The sequence below is a fragment of the Ammospiza nelsoni genome, chromosome 1, assembly GCF_027579445.1.
Source record: "Ammospiza nelsoni isolate bAmmNel1 chromosome 1, bAmmNel1.pri, whole genome shotgun sequence".
NCBI classification, from domain to species: domain Eukaryota; kingdom Metazoa; phylum Chordata; class Aves; order Passeriformes; family Passerellidae; genus Ammospiza; species Ammospiza nelsoni.
Window position 1 is genome coordinate 57,668,654 of NC_080633.1, and position 13,260 is coordinate 57,681,913.

Sequence of the window (13,260 nt, forward strand, 5' to 3'; positions counted from 1 at the left end):
GGGATGCAGATAGAGATGCTGCTGGAAAAAATATGAGTTAGGTTGTATTGCTTCTGGCCGGGACTACACAGGGTGGCTGGAGAGTCTATGCCATGAGTCAGAGTCAATAGCTCCAGGGAGAGCAATCAAACAAAGTATGCATACACTGTCCAAGTGGTCTGAAAATTCCTGTGGGAAGCAAATGAACAGATGAATCAAACAAAGCTACATCTTTGTGTGGTGCCACGCTCCAGCTCTGGTTTCCCGATATTGGATACCCTTCAAAATCCTACTTGGACCGACATTGATTATGGCACCGAGGGCAAATACTGGGAGTTTTGGATCTGGCCTCTCCCTTTTCGAAACAGTCCTTTTTTAAATGCTGAGATTTCCTGCACCGGAAGAAAGTTTGGGGGTCCCCCTCCTTAATGTCTTTTTCTTTAGTTTCATTCACTTATCACAAGGGTCAGGAGGGAATGGATCAGTCTCATCATCTGAATCTATCGGTCCTGGATTGAAGGGCTCCCCCTCCTCCTCACTGCTAGAGCCGCAGTCAGTGATATAAACTGCTAATGACTCAATATTGGCTTCTGATGCTGTGTCAGTTGTGTTAAGTTTGGCTTTTGTATCAGTTGCTGTTGAGGGTCCTTCCCCTGGATCATCCTCAGTCACTGGCCGATTGGTTTTGCTTGTGTGCTTTTTTCCTACAGCAACTGCCAGTGGCTTAGGCTCACTATCTAGTTTAGCTGCTGGCTTCAAGCCTGGGGTGTTGGCTACTTTATCTCTCTGCCCCCTGCCTCTGTCTGCTGCCCCACAGTATCTAACAGAGTGCGATAAGCATAGGCCAGGGCCCAGCTTATTGCAATGAGCCTTTTCTCTTTAGAATCGTCATGGCACTTCTCTTTTAGATATTTCCCCACCTCAGCTGGATTCTGAATTCGTTCCCTTGGAAAATCCCAGTCAACAGGATCAGAAAATTCTTTCAGGGTTTGGCCTATATTTTCCCATTCTCCACACCACTCAGGATTTTTCACTCCTGCATCTGCTTCTGGGTCAGAGGTCTCACCAACTCCTCTGGATATCTCAGCCCTCATTCTAGAGAAGCTGCAGACCATATAGAGGAAGCTTACCAGATTAAATACCAGAAAGATGGTCTCTTTAACATTCAGGGGAAACTGAACATTCTCAAAAAGTGACATAACAGATTCAAAGGAGAAGAATGAAAGGAAAGGCTGGAAAGCCTTATTCCCGGCTCCTCCTCTAACAAACTGCGTGCAATTACTAATAAATTCCCAAAACATACTACTGGAACTGGGATGCAGGGTAGGACGAAGAAACCATAAACCATAAATATCGCAAACAGACGCCAGTATCTTTGTAAACGCCTTATAAATCATTATCACCGAGGCCAGCACAACACCTATTCCAATTCGTGCCCCTCTACCGTAAAAATTATGTGTTATGGACAATAGTCCTAGTGACCGGAAAGGTATTGAAATCTCAAAAAGGTCTGGAGACCAGAACCACATGAAGGCCTCCATCCCAAGAGACATTACGAATTGAAGCAGCATGGCTACTGACTACTTTAATTCACTACAGAGCAAGCACAACCAATATACAATCAATAAAGCTTTTTTCCACTTTCTTGCCACGCGTTGGGCGCCAATAGATGTATTTGTCCTGGTTTAGAGCAAATTTGGGAGAGAATCCCCAAAGGGGCTCCTCTAGTAAGGCAGATTCAATTGGCCCCTCCCCCACAACCAGTCTGGGAGAAAATACCTCCTTGGAGAAAAGTGGGAAAAAACTGTTTATTATACAACAAACCCTAAACAATACTAAACAGTAAAACCCCTTGCTGCTCCGAAAGAGATGAGAAACTGAGAAAACCCCATCCCCGGGTTGCGGCTCAGCTCACTCAGTCTCTGATCAATCTCTCCTGTGCTGGAAATGTCATAGGCCAGGCCCGACTGGGTGGGCCACAGGTGCAGCTGCCGGTGCTCCCCTGGGTGTTCAGTCCAGAGCAGGTTTCAAGAGGTCCAAAGAAAAAGGGAAAAAATAAAACCAAAAAAACACAGTCCAGGGAACTTCTTTGCCCTCAGCTAGCTAAACTAACTAAAGACAAAAAAAAAAAAGAGCTCAGTCCACAGACAACTCAGTCCAGGAGGAGGAATGTGAAAGAGTGAGAGCAGTGTCTGAAAAAAACCTGCCACTTCTTCTCTCCCCCTCTTAACTCTCTGGAACACTCTTAAAGGTGCAAAACTTATTATTCAACATAAACAGAATGAGATGATTGGGGATAAAAGCATCACATAGTCAACCCAGGACACTATCTATAACTTTATGCAAACTGATTTTCATTCTTACGATTCTTTCTCATGGGAAATTAACAGGCTAGCTGTTAATTCAGCTGAGCAAGGACTGATCTTATAAGGCCTTTCTTTTATAAGGTTTTACCTGTATGCAATACTGGTCTGCTCCCTATTCCTGTGTACCAGCACAGAGGACTAGTTGCCTTGAGGATAACTGATCTTAAAGACGGAAGCAAAGAAGGTATTAAGTACTTCAGCCTTTATCTCATTCTTGGTTACAATGTTTGCCCCCATGTTCAATAAAGGATGGAGATCCTCCTTGGCTCTCCTTTTGTTTTTGATGTATTTGTAAAAAATACTTCATTATCTTTCACAGCTATATTGAATTCTAGCTGAGCTTTCTCCTTTCTAATTTCCTCTCTACATCTAATGACATCCTTGTATTCTGCCTGAGTTGCCTGTCCTTTCTTCCAAAGGTGGTAAACTTTCTTTCCCTGAGTTCCTGTGTTGCAGTGTGTTGCAATTTCCTGTTTTACTTCCCAATCCCTTCCCAGGTGTGGCAATACCCCTCTCCCTTCCCCCTCACCCCCTTGCTGAGTGAGTTCTGTCAATCAGGCTTAACATTCCAGCAAGGCCTCGTGTGGTTGGTCAAGTTCAAAGGATGCTCTTCAGGCCTGAGGGTCATTGGCCTGTATGGGTGTCATCATCCCCTGAGACCCTGCCCCTCCCACCTGGTTGGTGCTCACCTGTCCCTTCCCTCCCCCTCCCCCTGGAGCTTAAAAAGTCACTCAGGCCATGTGCTCGCCATTCTGTTGGAGCTGTTACCTAAAGATTCAGGCGTCTGTGACCATGGAATAAAACTCTGGTTATAAACCCTCCAACAGAATCCATCTCCTTTTTTTTTCACCTCGCCTAAGGACCTTCCCCAGAGGTAAAACTGAGCCTTCTACAAGCCTGGGCTTAGTTTCTAGTGCCTAGCTGCGATTCCCAGCCGGCCAGAGGAGTCTCTGTGTAAAATACCACAGCAGTCACCTCTGGCCAAGAAGCTAAGGGCCAGAACAGCCCAGGCACGTTCCACCTGGAAATATTTGGATCATATTCCAATATTCCTGTGAAAATTCTGTTCAGCCAGGCCTTTTTTTTCCCCACCAACTCTTCTTTTGGCATATAGGGACAGCATTCTCCTGCTCCTATAAGATTTCCTTCTTAAAATGTGTTCAGCCTCCCTAGACTCTTTTGTTGTTAATGATTGTTTCCTAGGTGGCTCTCTGAACCAGTGTCCTGACCAGGCCAAAGTCTGCCCAGTGGAATTCCAAGGTACAGGTTTTGTTTACTCCCTTCATTACTTCACCAAAAATTGAAAACTCATCTCATTTTTGTGGTCACTGTGTTCAAGACAACCTACAACCACCACATTTCCCATGAGCCCTTCTCTATTTGTAAACAGCATGTCCAGAGGTGCACTGGCCCTGACAAGCTTGCTTACCAGCTGTGTCAGGAAGTTCTCTTCCACACAATCCAGGGAATTACCAGAAAGCTTTCTCTGTGCTGTGTTGAGTTTCCAACACATACTTGACAAGTTTGGCAAGAACAAGGTCTAGGGATCATGAATCATCAGCAAGCCTTTTAGAGAATACTTCATCTGCTTCTTCATCCTAGTTGGGTAGTCTGCTACAGACTTCCATCAGGATATCTCCCTTACCCCTGACTCTTACCCATATGCACTCAGCCTTGTCATCATTAGCTTTGCTCTTTACAGTTGATACACTCCCTAATGTACACTTATTCTAAAAAAGGTCTTAAGTTTTAATGCTTCAGACTCTAAATACAAGGCAGAATTAGGCAAGTAAATTTATGAAATTTTTGTATTTGCTTTTCTTTATGTCACATTCCCATTCCTTGACAACAAAAAAATGTTTTAAAACTGTTTTAACTCACTGTACAAAAACTAGTTACTAAACCCATTTCCTTCAAAAATCTAAAATTTTAAAATTTCAAAAATTTTAACAGAGTATGAAATAATAATGCAAATTATATATTTTTGTAAAAATTGTACTTGATTAGGTCAAGAAGGAAATTGTAGGGTATGGAATTCCAGATTCTGCTTCATTATATCTCAAGTGATGAGCACCTCAGAGTTTAGAGAAGATGCATGAGGATGCATGGGAAAGGGCAAACATGACCTAAAAGAGGAGGGTTAAAAATCTGGAATTTAAAAACTCTTGTGAGTTCAACTTAGTCAGGGCTAAGACATGTGCGCCATGAAGTCCAAGTCACAGAGATTTTGGTCTCTTTTGTTGGTGATAAAACAGAAAATTAACTTCTTTAGCTGTGAGTACTGAATGGGGCCATTAAAAAAGAATGAAATTATGCATGCAGGGTTATTGTATTTATTTATCAGAACTGAAATACGCAGCAGCACATAAACATGATTTCTTTACTGTTCCTTACAGAGACAACATAAAATGTCCGTCCTCGTTTTTATGAATGGTGAACAGAAAGGTGTTGATGTTCCCAAAGAATTTCTGCACAAAAAAAGCTTTGGGTGGTCATTCATAGCATTCAAAAGTGTCATCATTTCACCACCAGTAACTGAAGGCAATATTGGTGATAGGTGAAATTAGAGAGACTGAAGAGGAAATGAAGATGCCTAACCATCTTCACAGCTTGTCAACATGACAAAATCATGGTCTCTGGCACTCTCAGCTTTATATCAGAAAAGTTTATTTACTATAACAAGTATGAACGAAATCTAGCATGGTTAGATTACGTATTAGTTCACCAAAAAAGGGTTGTGAAGCATTGGAACAGGATACCCAGGGAAGTGCTTGAGTCACTATGCGGTATTTAAAGGCCATGTAGATCTGCCACTTACAGATACAATTTAGTGGTAGAACTTGGAGGTGCTAAGTTAACAGCTGAACGTGACTACCCTGAGATGGAAATGTGTACTAATGTATTTATAAACAATTTGATAGGTGAAGGTATGGTTTTGAATGTCTTTGAAATGGGTCTTAATGTCTCTACTGACTCTGGGCAGCATATTTGTTACAGAGCCCTGACAGCTTGTCTCCTGAAAGACAGATACATCTGCACAAACTTGAGTTTCTGAACAGGTTCAAGGGGGGAATATGTGGTCATCACTTCGGGAAGGCTGTACCTTCCTAGTACCTCAGCCAATGGGGAAAGGAAGAGGGCAACATGCAGACGGAAGTTTAGGATAAAAGGAGACTGTGCCCTCTGAACCTCAAGAGAGAAAACCCCATGGGTGTGTGCCCCATTGGACTCTCTCCCTTTATTTGAATAAAGTTGCAGGACTCCTCTGTCTCCTTTATGGACACTGGCTTTTCATAGAGTGATTCTCTGTACAATCCTAAAGGTCTTTTTCAACCTAAATGATTCTATGATTCTATTATTTTAATATTACTTTGTGAAGATGTAATTCAGGTATAGTGAAGGTGTTCACTTCACCTGTCTTAGCTGTAATCATATGTAGAGTGACTTCCTATGCAAAACTTTTATGCAGTATTTCAGTGGAATCTCTTGTTTTAGCAGCTCTTGCCAGTTTTTCTTGTCAGTTCTCTAATGGCAGCCTAATGTATAAGATCTCTGAAATACTTTACACCTCTAGCATAGAATCCCGGTCTTTTTGCTAAAAAGAGAACACATCAGGATGGAATTACAAGTGTCAGTTTTTCTTGCTTCCTATCCAAAGTACTCCGGGATGCAATAATGGCAAAAAAGCAATTCTTTTAAGACAGACATGAAGCAGCTGTTTTATTTAGACATTAGCAGACAAGCGTATTATAATTTTCGTACTTAAAATATTACTGCATCATAGGGAAAAAATAGCTCTCAAGGGACCCCTGAAAGTCCATAGTCCAACCTGCTCAAAGTGAATTTAACTACACGCTAGATAATGTTGTACAAGGTCCTGTCCAGGTGGTTTTTTTAACATCTAATGCCCAAAAACTAGGCAAGAAAACAGTGTAGAGCCTATAGAGCAGGTATTTGTTTATTTGATGCCAGGAGTGAAGGGGATACCTCCACCACAAACTCACTTGTCCATTCTTCACAAAGTACAGACTTCTATGCTTTTTTACTTAATGTGCACATTATGCTTTCCTAAACTTCCTATTGCAACACATTTTCTAATTACATTATTACATGCGCCATTTCTGCACAAGGTGGTCATCAGCCTGCTGGTGGTTGTTTTGGATGAAGGCTCAGAAGTCTTCCCTGGGCTTGAAGTTTTCACCTTTGTTTCTGTGCATGCTCTATAAGATTATCTGGTCAAGTAGCTAGTGGTTAGCTTTTTGCAGTTAGCTTGTTCTGCTAAATTTGCTGATTTCTAAAAGGTGAACATACCCGGTAACAAACTAACTACTTTTTTCTGCAGAGTTACAGCTTTTTGCAGAGTTGTTATAGATAAAAATCGATAAAGCAAAATTATTAATAATAGCAAAAGATTTTATTTTCATGACCAAAAATACAGTCCTCAATAGCCGCAGTCAAAGAGACAGTGTCGAGCGCAGGATCAGCACTGGGTGAACCTGGATCCCACCTCTATCGCATCGGACCCCCTCTGTTCACAAATGCCATCTTTGTTGGGGCTGGTTTTATACAGCTTTTTCTGCCTGAGGCAGAGGTGCCCCTATTCTTTTGTTACTCCGCATATGCATGAAGTCTCCTTTCTCTGTGCAGGGCTGGACAATGCTGTTTCTGGGAAGTGGCTGGTGTTTGATAGAGTTTTGGGAACCCAGTATTGTGATGTATGTTCCTGACTACTCTGGTTACCTTGATTGAAGATACTTATCACGTGTTGATCGCTCTTGGGTGTCCCCCGATAGTCCCAGGAAAGGCCCATCTCCACACAACGATGTCCTTTTGCTTACTAATTAAGCTTTCTTTCCTTGCTGCCATCTGGAGTTTCACAATTTCGATGTGGCGATCTGTCTCCTGAGTGTCAGTGGTCTTAGGCTTATGGATTTTTGTTACATACACAATTTTATTTACAACTTTATTTATATATATTTCATATAAGCAGGAATTATCTCACATCATATATAACAGAGTTCAAGCATTATCTTGTTACCTAGGCATATAAAACAAGGAAGGGAAGTGGGGGTGTGTAGGAGAGACATTCTGTGCTGTTTTTGTGACCCAGCAAAAGCCTCCTGAAGATGAAGGAAAGCCCCATATCTCTTCTGAGGAAGACACCAAGGTTGTCACCATGGAGACGTGATGAAGGAGAGAAAGTTAAGAGATACAGACTCTAGCTGGCTCAAAGAATGACGTGGCTCCTTGGTCACCCACTGAGAACTTCGTTTCTTTCCTATAACCAATGGGCAGTGAATGTGTATGTTGGATGAATGTAAATATCTTGAAAAAATATAAAAGCAACATGTTGCTGTAATAAATCTCTCTTGCACCCTTCTGATGCAGTTGTGGTACTTTGTACTGTGTCATGCTCTATTACAGGGGTGAATCAGGCAGTGTGATGGCCTGGTTCATTGTTGGCCTGGTGTCGCAACATTGTCTTCTTGTCCTGGTGTCACAACTTCAAAGGTGTAGATGGTACCATCTCTCTGGATGTCTTATTTGAAGACAATTTAAAGAGCAAACTCTCCAAAGTAAGGTACATCCCTTTTTAGTTTTAACTACTTCCCTTTGCACCAATAGAAGAGACAAATGTAAGAAGATATAAGTGAAAAAATAAGTTTACTAGAAAATGAAACAGCAGCAGGCAAAAATAACAGTGATAGTCACTAGATACAAAGTTGTTGAATCTCAGGGACTCCCAGAAACAAAGAGAAACAAAATGGTGGAGTAGCCTCTCCGCCAAGATGGCGCCCTCCAATAACGACTTTGTGGTCTGGGAGACAAGCACAGAAATGGCAGACAAAACCTGCACACCCCCCCCCCCCATTTCCACCAAATGGCACCCTCTACAGACAACCATGCAGTCTGAGAAACAAAGATGGTGGACAGTCCATGCTCAGGTCAACTTTTCCCTGGAAAAAAAACGGGGAGGTAGGAGCTTATGAAGCGGTTCTGGTGGCAGATGGGGTGGGCTGGCTTTGCCTGGGGCCTCCAACACCATGGTGTCAGCTCCCCAGCCTCCTTTTGGTGACTGTGGCATTGTGTGTCTGTGTGTGTGGTCAGCACACCTTCTCACTGCCTCCTCCAGCTACTTGCTGTACTCAGCCAGTGTTGGTGCTGCTGTCACGAGTTGCTGTTCTAAAGGGGAAGAGGGGAGAGGAGTAGAACTCAGGCATCAAAGAATAGTGGTTCCATTGCTACTTGCAGATGTGCCTAAAGCAACCTCTTCAGAAGCCCAGAGAGAGACAAAAAAGGCTTCTGCCTTGCCCATCCCAGACTGAAAGAAAAAGGCAATAGAGCTTCTGCCTGAGTACTTCCAACTTTACGAAGACCGGGGCACACTCTGACTTCTTGTGTTGGGATGATTTATGATAGTATATTCCCTGACCCTCTGCTTTATGCCCAAAAATGGTTGCTATATCTTTTAAGATGGGTCCTGAGGGAGAGGGAAGCCTTGGGCTTGTTGTTGGGGTTTTTCAAAGCTTCACTTACCAGGTGTCTGGGTGGGGGTTTGGTGCAGTCTGGGCTGTTTTTTTTATTTTTTTGTTGCTTGGATAGCTTGGTTTTTGTTAACGCAGGCAAGAAGTTTTTCTTTTCTTGTTGACCTTCTTGACCTCAGAGAAGCTGCAGCAGCAATCCTTTGGCAATTTTTCGAGGTGTGAGAAATAGCTACTCACTTTTCATAAATTTAGAAAGGTTTATTAAACCATATCAGCAATTCAGCAGAGGATTGAATAGAGAAAATATTATGGCACCAGGAGCGAAAGGATTTTTCCCACCATGTGTTCGCCCACACAATGGAGGTTTCACCTTTTAACTCCTTTGCCCCTCCCAAAGTTCTGTCCGTTGACTCCTTCTTCACTGTCCAGTGATAGAGTTTACTTCCTCGAATCCTGATTGGAGGTCAGGTGTCACCATAGTGACAAGCCAACTCTCCCAAATGTCCCAACCCCAACTGTCCCTTGATAACAATGCAAAGGAGTAACATAACTATAAATCTAAAAAATTTTTCTTAATCTAGATACATTGTAAAAAATGCATATTATATGATTGGCTCTTTGCAAATATTCAAATGAATACTATATGTTTTATGTTGGAAAGTTATGTTATAATAATCTCTTTTAAGTAGTGTGGTAAATATAGTTTTTAGTCTATATCATAATATTGAAATAGAAACTATGTGATACTTTTTTGTCACTGACCCAAGAAATGGAAAAGATAACCAAGACATTCTTCTCATAATCCTCTCTGGATGGAGATATAACAGGATTCCAAGAAAAGAATTATTGCCTCCTTATCAGGAAGGCTCAGACTCCGAGGAACCAAGGTGACTGATTTACAAAATTAAGGGGGGAAGTTGACAATAAACAGAAAAATCCCTAGTTTGAAAGGAATGTTTGAGATATATGTATGAGATATAATCATGTATGAGATATATGAATATGCAACAGGCTATTGCTTTTAAGGGTTAATCCTTTTTTAGCAAGCTATACTTTTTGGGGGCTTAATGCCCTGGAAGCATCCAGACATCTGTATTTCTTTGCTTTTATGGTCCTGTGTTGTCCTAACTCTGATTGTCCAAATTCTTATTGCTCTACTTTTTATTACTATTTTTATAACTATTTTATTACTATTAAACTTTTAAAATTTTAAAGCAAGCGATTGGTGTTTTCCACTTACATGATATTTGTCAGTTAATTGTGAGAGTCAATCATCACATTACTCATCTATCCCAGAGGTAAACTGGATAGTTTGTTTAGTCTGAGACCAGAGAAAATGGGACCTGTAAGAGAGGGGTTGGTCAGGATCAGTGAGAGAGAGGGGCCTGCTCTGTTTTTGGCCCTAGACCTTGGGAAAGCCAAGTCAAGGAGAAAACACACACTAAGAGGCTCTAGCCCACCTGCTTCATCTGCTTTGGAGATGAGATTAATGCCAGAGAGTCACTAAATTTTCATCTGTTTTCCTGAACTACATACAGCATGAAGCTCCTGTTTGATTTCTTTTCCTGAGAGAAAAGCTGGCACCATCTTCTACCATGTGGCATGAGCCAATACTGTTTACTTGGCATTTTGGGTTTTTGTTCATGTGATAAATATATTACAGTGTTGGCTTTCACAATTGTTAGAGTGAATACTATGTGTTTCATAATGTTGACCTTTGTAAAAAAGCTTAGAGATCTTCCAATCTGAATGTTGTGTTGTGATGCTAATATTGGTTGGGAGTTGTTGTAATGTTAACATTTAACCAATGAAAAGTCCAGGCTTGGTGAATGTATCGAAAAGTAGCAGATGATCACACGAAAGATGACTGCACATGCTCTGAAGGGTAGGGACAGAGGAGGAACTATGTTAAAATGATTGGATATGTATGATAATTTATGATTATGTATTTGGCTGATGCAATACCCATGGTATGTAAGGGGTGTTGCTGTGTTGACTGGTGTGCCTCTGGCTGTGGCTAAGCACCCAGCACGTTCCTTTTTCATCCCCTATTGTCTCTTATTAAATTTCCTTTACATTTTGAGTGAGGAGTGGGCTTTGTTTCTCACAGTTTGGGTGGATGGGGAGGGCAAGGTCTGAGAGTTTAATGTCTAGCATTTAATTTAATATTTTTATTGTGCCTTGTGGGCATTCTGTTTCTTAATAAACTGTTCAGTTTTGTTTTTTTTTTTTTTTCCACTTTCATCCACTAGTATTCATTTCCTATTTGTCAAGAAAATTAATCCACAATGTCAGCAATTTATGTCCAAAAAGGAGACAGAGGAATCCTGTAACTTTATTTGAATAAAGGGAGAGGCCATGGGGCATATCCTATGGGGTCTCTCAAATTGTTAGAGCCTCCTTTTTATCCTAATATCCAGGCTGCATTTCCCTCTCTCTTTCTTAATTAGCTGAAGTACATGAGAAGTACAGACTTCCTGAATCACATAACAGAGACCCCCTTCTAATGTGCATTCCCCCATACCCCCTCCTTCCTTTTCTTTGTGTCTCTGTTCTTTTTCTATAAGTTCAGGAATTTAACACAGCTCTGGGTGAGCAAAGGTCTATGTAAATTAGTGGAATTCCTATGGAAGGTATAGTTCCTACCATTGCTTCTTTCACCTATCAGTATCTGACTTAATCTACCAGCAGGCCTACAGTTTGTTTGTAAAGACACCTCCCTCTCATTCCTTTCATCTTGGTGGAAAGGGATTCTTGGAACCCTTTTAGAGGAGACAATTCATTCCAGAGTTGTTCCAGATTGCAAGATGTTTTCAATTACCATCTGTAAGGCTGATTATCTTTTGTCAAGTAGGCAGTTTGTCTTATCTCTCTCTTTGAATGACCACAGTCACACCTCCCTCGGGAGGGGACATCTGCTGATAACAGACTATTGAATGTCACTGCATGACTGATAAGAACTACAGCATCCCATTGTGAGATGTGAGCCCAGAGGGAGGAGCCAAGCATTGCTACCCAGATATAATCTAGAGGTTTTTGAGACACCAGCATGGCTTTCTTCAGGGGATTCCCCAGAGGAACAGCAGCTGTCTCTTCTTCCGCTAGATCTTCAGAGGAAGAATACATCCTTCTCTACAGGATCCCCTTGCTCCAACAGAACCACACCTGACACTTCAGGAGGACTGCAGCCACATTTCCAATTGGACTGCTGCCAACACCTGACCCACAGGGTGTCAGGTTGGGTTCTGACTCTGTCAGTGTTGTTCTAGTGTACTGCATTGTTTATTTTGACCTTTTATTTTTTTCCTTCCTGATTAAAGAACTGTTATTTCCCGCTCCCATATTTTTGCCTGAGAGCCCCTTAATTTAAAATTTATAGCAATTCAGAGGGGTGGGGTGGGTTTACATTCTCCATGTCAAGAGAGGCTCCTGCCTTAGCAAACTCCTGTCTTTCCAAACTGAGACAAGAGTGTTTTCTCCTAAATTTGTCTCTAAACTGAGACACCTCTGCAGTCCCATTTCTGGACATCATCTCTTCAAGAGACAGTAAAAATTTTAGGCAGATGACATAGCACAGCTAGATAGTTTTCTATCTAGAGATAGAAAACAATAACATTCTGGGTTATGCAGGACACTGGCCAATCTGCTTAACTGTTCTAAGATTGAAGAATATTTTATCCTCTCCAGTCAGAATTCCTGTTGTTTCTGTTTCAGTCTCTTGCTTCTTGTTGAGCATCTCAGAGAATTGCTTGGCTCATTCTTCTCTATAAAACAATGTAGATAATTGAAGACAGCAATCAGATTTTGTGTTCACTTGGTTGGATAAACCCAGTTAGATCAGCCTCTCCCTGTATATAAGCCCCCTAGTGGACTATTCCTCCTGCTAGTCAAAGTCAACGTGAATCACAGGACTGCCTTTGAATGTCATGTGCTCCGTGCAGTTTTGTGTCATATGCCAACTTGCTCAAGGTCCTAGGGCCCTTCTGTCCCCTTTTCCAGACCATTGGTGCTGATGTGAAACAGTGTCAATCTCAGTGTTGACCCTTAAGAAACCCTGTTAACTGGGCTGCCCCTATGATCACTTGCACTTAGTCATAGTGGTGTCATTTACCTTTGGCTATCTGGTATAACCAAACATTCTCTTATTTTACTTCTCTCTCTCCCCCCCTCTTTATACAGATATTTACACACACACACCCATTCTGTAGAATTATGAGTTTCTGTTACATAAATTGACAGTAAAGGAATTTGACAAAGAATATTCTAATTTTTGCTTTTCTATTCAATTTTCATCTGCTTTTTTTGACTTTTGCTCTAGTATAAGAGAAATCCAGACACACCAGTTGAACTCATCTACTGGGTTATCACTGCATAGTATTCAGAGGGCTGAAAATAAATGTATAGTTGTTTCAGGTGAGTGTACTACAGGA